This window comes from Gorilla gorilla, chromosome 5 (assembly GCF_029281585.2).
Source record: "Gorilla gorilla gorilla isolate KB3781 chromosome 5, NHGRI_mGorGor1-v2.1_pri, whole genome shotgun sequence".
Taxonomy (NCBI): domain Eukaryota; kingdom Metazoa; phylum Chordata; class Mammalia; order Primates; family Hominidae; genus Gorilla; species Gorilla gorilla.
Genome location: NC_073229.2, coordinates 33,870,621 through 33,876,839, shown reverse-complemented (window position 1 = coordinate 33,876,839; position 6,219 = coordinate 33,870,621). Strand labels below are relative to the sequence as shown.

Sequence of the window (6,219 nt, the reverse complement as noted above, 5' to 3'; positions counted from 1 at the left end):
GCTGCACCTATCAACCCATCATCTAGGTTTTAAGCCTTGCATGCATTAGGTGTTTGTCCTAATGTTCTCCCTCCTCTTGCCCCCCACCGCCTGACAGGTCCTGGTGTGTGATGTTCCCTTCCCTGCGTCCATGTGTTCTCATTGTTCAACTCCCACTTATGAGTGAGAACATGCGGTGTTTGGTTTTCTGTCCCTGTGTTAGTTTGCTGAGAATGATGGCTTTCAGATTCATCCATGTCCCTGCGAAGGACATGAACTCATTCTTTTTTGTGGCTGCATAGTATTCCATGGTGTATATGTCACATTTTCTTTATCCAGTCTATCACTGATGGACATTTAGGTTGGTTCCAAGTCTTTGCTATTGTAAATAGTGCTGCAGTAAACATATGTGTGCATGTGTCTTTATAGTAGAATGATTTATAATCCTTTGTGTATATACCCAGTTATGGGATTGCTGGGTCAAATGGTATTTCTGGTTCTGGGATCTAACAGTCTTAATGTAGGCTGGTTGTGCTACCTTATTTTATCCTGACAACTGTATTAGCCCATTCTCACACTGCTATGAAGTACTACCTGAGACTGGGTAATTTATAAAGAAAAGAGGTTTAGTTGGCTCATGGTTCTGCAGGCTGTACAGGAAGCATGGCTGGAGAGGCTTCAGGAAACTTACAATCATGGCAGAAGGCGAAGAGGGAGGAGGAACGTCTTATATGGCCGAAGCAGGAGAAAGAGAACAAAGGGGGAGGTGCTATGCACCTTTAAACAACCAGATCTCATGGAACTCACTGTCACAAGAACAGCAAGGGAGATGTCTACCATCATGTGGGTAGACTCCCAGTCACCTCCCAACAGGCCCCTTCTCCAACATTGGGGATTACAATTCAACGTGAGATTTGGACAGGGACACAAATCCAAACCATATCAACAACCATATGCATTATATATTTTAATTCCCTTATTACAGATGAGAAACCTGATACTTTGAGAAGTAAAGTGTCCTAAATAAGAAACTCATAAATGGCAGAAGTAAAATTTGATTTCAGGTTTTTAAGACCCCAGAGCACGTAGGCTGTCTACAGGTGTACTAACGGAGGGGTTTACATTCACCTGAAGACACAGCCTGGGCCACAGAGGTCGTGGAATCCCCACCGCAATGGCAGGCCATGGCTGGGTCTTACTCCTTATAGAGCCAACTCCAGATATTAGTAGAAACCCTTTTATTCCAGTCCCCCACACCCCATTTTAATTCAATATATGTCCTTTGTTTAGAAATAACACAATGGGGGCAGGTTCCTTGACCTGCTATTGCTTTTCCTTGACTAACCAAGAATCTTTAACACATGGGCAACCCAGTGGGAGCACCCAAAACAGAGTAGAGACATGGGGTGTTGAGAATGCTGCTGAGGAAAGAGCAAAGTCTCCTGCAGTACAATACAGAAGCCTCAGCCTGCTTTGCAGTGGGCATCACAAAAGGCTCTGAGGTGCTCTCAGAGAAGCTGCTCTTTCAGTTGCTGCTTAAGGGTCTCAATGGCCAGACCTAGCTTAAGAAGAAAGAAAACAATAACTCTAGGCCAGTGCAGTGCCTCAAGCCTGTAATCCCAGTACTTTGGGAGGCCAAGGCGGGTGGATTGCTTGAGGTCCGGAGTTTGTGACCAGCCTGGCCAACATGGCGAGACCCTGTCTCTACCAAAAATACAAAAATTAGCCAGGCATGTTGGCCACACTTATAATCCTAGCTGAGTAGCTAGGATTATAAGTGTGGCCAACATGCCTGGCTAATTTGGAGGCTGGGACATAAGAATTCATTTGAACCCGGGAGGCAGAGGTTGCAGTGAGCTGAGATTGCCCCACTGCACTCCAGCTTGGGTGACAGAGCAAGACTGTCTCAAAACAAACAAATAAATAAACAAACACTCTAGCGTTTTAGAAAAATGAGCTGATTATAGATTCATAATGGGATAGGGAAAATGAGGGTGTTTGGAAAACAGTACAAATTTTTTGAGGTCAATGTCGGAGGTCACTGTCAGAGTGTAGACCATTCATGTAGACCGTGAATCTGAACCAAATCCCAGAGTGAGAAACCCTCGGCCTATCCTTCTCCACAATGCTCGCCTTAAATGACTTTTTAGTTAAACCATCTGGGGGTTGGGGGCTGAGTGGGACAAGAAGGGAAAAGAAAAGACGGGGATGGGGTTGTGAAGTAGCCTGCTGTGCCATTTTAGTGTCAACATCTCAACTCTGCAGGTTGTTCGTGTTAAGATTCTGTGAAGCTACTCAAACAGATTCACGTGGCAATAAATTAAATATTTCAACTTTCTTTGTCTTTGGTTTTTTTCTTGTGGCTGAACTGATGGCAAGCTGGGGTGGGGTGTGTGACTGAGTAAAAATAGGCTGCTAGAAAAGCCCAGATATCTGTTGTAAACCAGAGTACACTTTGTATCAACAAATGCTGATTTCTGGGGAGGCAAGGCCTGGGTGTTAATGTTTAACACTCCGGGAATTAAATAGGCAGTTTGGTTGTGACCTGGAATTTACTGCTGTCCTTTCAACCCTCAAGCAAATTAAGGAGAAACCTGCTGGACTTGCATCATCAGTAGGAAAAAAGTAAAACACTGTCCAATGCCAGAGGGAGTCACCTTTTCAAAAGAAAGGGAAAATATCCCATCTACTGGTTGGTTGGTTGTCCTCTTTGAGTTCCATTTTTAAATGTTTACTTCACTTTATTCATGTTAAAAAAGAAACAAACAAAAGCCTCAAAAAAGGGGAGTGGGGAGGAAGGATGTGGTATAGGAAGATAAAAGGGAAACTTTATGGAGATATATCAACCAATTGCAATATGTAAGTCTTATTTTAATCTACATTGAAATGACATATAAAAATAAATGAGGAAATAATACAAAGAAAAACTGTTTTTGAGGCAATGGGCAAATTTGGACACTGATGATATTTGAACATATCAGGAATTAATGTTGGGTTGTTTGTTGTGATAACAGATAATAGTTATGTTTTCAGAAAGAGTCCAAATCTTTTAGAGATGCATAGAAAATAGTTTTAGATGAAATTATATAATATCCTGGATTTGCTTCAGGGTAACCCAGGGAAGAAGGGTGGTCAGGGAATGGCCGGAAATACACATCCAATGAGATTGGCCATAAGGGGATAATTGTTCAAGCTGGGGGTTCATTATACTATTCTTTCTCCTTTTGTATGAGAAATATTTTGAAATATTCCATAGTTTGAAATATTCCATATTAAAAAGTTAAAGGGAAAGCCCCGTGAGATCAGGCTGTGATCTGAAACAGCAGAGCTGCCTTGACTAGAAGCCTGCCATCACTGGAGAAGTATCCCCAAAAGCCTGAGAAAACTTCCTCCTTTTAAAATTGCTTTTGTGTTATTCCCATGCACTCACTGTCTTGGACCAGAAGCAAACCATGAACAGTCCTTTTTTCAATCAATTCAAAGAAAATATGGTAGGAAGGAACTGAGCAGAAGATGAATGCAAATGAAAGGGAACTAAAGCATGACAAAGGCAATCTATAGCTAAGATGAAGATATTAAGTGCACTAGACTGCACAGCCAGCCATGTGCAGCCTGCTATGCCCAAGACCCCAGCAGCTGTCTCAACAAGAGCCACTGTTCATGATATCTAGGCCAGGCCTTTGTGATGTTTGTGTCTTTGGACTGGTGTACCTTGCTACGTCATAAAAATCCGGATGTTTTTGCTTCCTGATTGAAATAATTCTTTTGCAACGGATTTTGTGGCAAGTTTTCTGAACAAGTACTATATATTTAAATGGTTTACTGGAAAACAGCAAATGTGTCCTTCATGTCTTTGAAATACATAGGAAGCATTGGGTCAGGCCCCTTTTTATAGAATGACATCTTGAGGAAGATTCAGTTACATCTTTGGGCGATGACTCCAGGCTGCTTACAAAGGAGTGAGAGGGTTTTATCTCTATGTCAGGTAAGCAGAATAACAAGACAATAAAAGCTCAGGAAAGCCAAGGCTCCTGGGAGATACTGAACTTAAAGACCAGATTTGAAGAGCTAATGCTAAACAGAAACCGAGGAGCGTGTCACAACCTGGAGCACCAAGGACTGCTGCTAAAGAAGTTTCGAAGTAGTATTGTTTCTGTCTTAATTTGCAGGCTTGATCTCCTCAAAATGAAAAAGGAAAGATGGAGAGACAGAAAAGAAGAGAAAAGGAAAGACGGCTGTTGACTCGTGAATGCCTGTGAGAGGAAGGCAGTATGTCCCATCAAAGGCTTTGATGCTGCATCTTGACTTTTCTCCAAATCACTTCTCCAGTTCACTCCATCTACCACTTTCCTTCACCAAAATAAGCCTAAATATACTTCTTCTTCTACTATTTTTTTTTTTTTTTTTTTGACACAGAGTCACACTCTGTTACCCAGGCTGGAGTGCAATGGCGTGATCTCAGCTCACTGCAACCTCTGCCTCCCAAGTTCAAGTGATTCTCCTGCCTCAGTCTCCTGAGTAGCTGGGATTACAAGCACCCGCTATCATGCCCGGCTAATTTTTGTATTTTTGTAGAGATGGGGTTTCACCATGTTGGCCAGGGTGGTCTCAAACTCTTGACCTCAGGTGATCCACCCACCTTGGCCTCCCAAACTGGTAGGATTACAGGTGTGAGCCACCGTGCCCGGCCTCCAAATATACTTCTAAATGAAAAAAGCAAACTGCTCCTTGAGCTGGCACTAGTGGGTAGTTTGAAAAAAACGGATGGGGAATTCAAGAATATAATTCTACTTCTCTTGGCATCTGGAGAAAAGATGTACCTGTGTTATTTTTTAAGGTTCTTTAATTTTAAAAATAAACTTTTAATCTTACAGTTGTTTCGCATTTACAGAAAAATTATGATAGTGCAGACAGTCCTCATATGCCCCACACCTACTTCCCCCTATTATTTTTCTAATATGAAAAGACATTCATTATTCTGACTTTACTATATAACATGTTAGTGAACACCCCGGATTGCATTTTCTCAAATGACAAATGAAGAACATTTCTCTTTGATTCCCCCGAGTACCTCAGTCATCTGCCTTTTAGAAGATCTAGTTTCTTGCAACACCTTTAATACTGTCCATGAGAATACCAACAACAACATGTAATACTAAAGAACATTTTGCTAAGTTGTTCTATCATGCGTCTTTGCTCAAGGTGTTCACCTTTTTCTTCCAGTCTGGTTTTCAGCACTTGATCTTGTATTTCTTCATTATTGTGCCCAGGATCTGGCTGAAGGATGGGTTTTGTGTGTTCATAGGGAATGTCCACAGGAGAGTGGTAGCAGGCTCACTTCCTGCCATTGGAAGTCACAGCAAGCTCTATTTTGCAATTATAGTCACCAGGTAGAGAAGAATACATAGATTTATAACACACACGGTATAAAGCTCCATTTTGCATTGGAAATAAATGTTTCAAGACAATTTGCTTTACTGTCCTCTATTTTACTGCTGCTACAGCCATGGGGTATTGAGATGCTTATCAGGTAGTATAAACATCTTCGAAAAAGATGTTTTGAAGAGAGAATGCTTTGAAAATCTGCTTCTAGGCACACCAGTTTTCATCACTTGACAGCTCCTCACCTCAAGTCCACCCACTTGTTGCCCCCAATATTAACATCTTACATTTGTGCGGTGCATTTGTTACAATTAATGAACCAACATTGTTACTATTCACTAAAGCCCATAATGGATTCACATTTTCTCCGTTTTTACCCAACGTACTTTTTCTGTTCCAGTAACCCATCTAGGATCTTACACTACATTTAGTTGTCATTTGTTCTTAGGTGCCCCTTGGCTATGACAGTGTCCCTGACTTTCCTTGTTTTTGATGACCTTGATGGTTTTGAGGAGTCCTGGTCAGGAATTTTGTGGAACTTCCCTTAATTAGAATTCAACGGATGTTTCTCTCACGATTAGGCTAGGGTTATGGGTTTTTGGGAAGAAGCCCTTTAACTCTTTCATCTTAGTGTCTGAACATCAGATGTTTGTTCCTTTGAATCTCTTCAAAGCCAAATGGCTTTGGGCAGCACAAAATACTCTGGGCACGTGTTGCTCTGTCTCCCTGCACATTTATTTGCCTTCTAGCACCTTTTGCTGTTTACTCTGCTAAAGAATAGAAACATATTTAAAAACTGGGAATGTACTTGGCAATAGCATCTGAAAGGTGTATATGAAACTCAAGTCTAATTATAGT

The 6,219-nt window shown here is 41.5% G+C and overlaps 1 pseudogene; it reads right to left on the bottom strand.

The window, feature by feature from the left end:
• Positions 1-5,055: 5,055 nt before the first annotated feature.
• LOC101130504 (large ribosomal subunit protein mL42-like) lies at positions 5,056-5,487 on the bottom strand (annotated as a pseudogene).
• Positions 5,488-6,219: the final 732 nt, after the last annotated feature.